Here is a 1,070-nt window from a genome sequence, read left to right as displayed (position 1 = left end):
TTTTTTGGTTGCAGCCATCATTGTTGTTTGGTGGGCCCGGGCTGGGGATTCGAACCCGCCACCTTAGGTGTATGTGGCTGGCGTCTTAGCCGCTTGAGCCACAGGCGCTGAGCCAAGGAAATAATTTTCAACCTGGAATTCCATTCTCAGCCAAAGGACTGATTAATTTCAGACTAAGGGGATACTCATTTTCTGTGTGGGCTTCATAAAGTTGTGGTAGACTTCACTTACTAGATACACAGCCGTAGCTGCCCTGTGAGGTCCGCCAGCCGCTGCTGTTCTGGAAAGGAAGGCAGTGCTACAGTGTCCACTTCTGTCACTGACTCTGTTTTAGGTGAAGGTCAATATCCTTTGGAAGGGTTAATGGCTTACTTTCAACGTGACCATCATATTTCCTATCTTTTCTGCTTTTTCCTTTTCACTGCTTCCCTGCAAGAATTCTGAATTCTTTTTCCATAGGATGTTGATACCACCTCAAACATGGCGCCTAGGCTAGGTCACGGACCAGAGAGTCCATGGAGTCGAACTGTCCCACTCTTCCCCATGCTGTCCTGCAGCCGGGAGCCTCTGGAAACCACAAGGGTGCTGTTAAGAGTTCTTTATATATTCCCTTGTCAGGCAAATTATTTGCAAACATTTTCTCCCATTCTATAAACTGTCTTTTTTGCTTTCTGGGTGGTGTCTTTTGTCAGGGCCCAGGACTGGCCAAGTCACCACCCTGACTTATCTATTGTCCTGACGCAGACCCCAGTGCTACTCTGCTCGGGATCAACTCCCCTTAGGTGCCTGAGGGCTATTCGTCAAAGGGAGAGAGAGAGAAAGACAGTCTTCGAGGCAGAGAAACCGTCTTAATAGGAGAGTAAATCTTAGCAGTCTTCTAAGAAGGGCCTTGGGCAGGCTCGGCGCCTGTGGCTCAAGTGGCTAGGGTGCTAGCCAGGTACACCTGAGCTGGCGGGCTCAAATCCAGCCCGGCCCACCAAACAACAATGATGGCTGCAACCAAAAAACAGCCAGGCGTTGTGGCGGGTGCCTGTGGTCCCAGCAACTTGGGAGGTGGAGGCAGGAGACTC

The sequence above is a fragment of the Otolemur garnettii genome, unplaced genomic scaffold, assembly GCF_000181295.1.
Source record: "Otolemur garnettii isolate 467f Iridium unplaced genomic scaffold, OtoGar3 scaffold00022, whole genome shotgun sequence".
Taxonomy (NCBI): domain Eukaryota; kingdom Metazoa; phylum Chordata; class Mammalia; order Primates; family Galagidae; genus Otolemur; species Otolemur garnettii.
Note: the sequence above shows the minus strand (reverse complement) of the source record.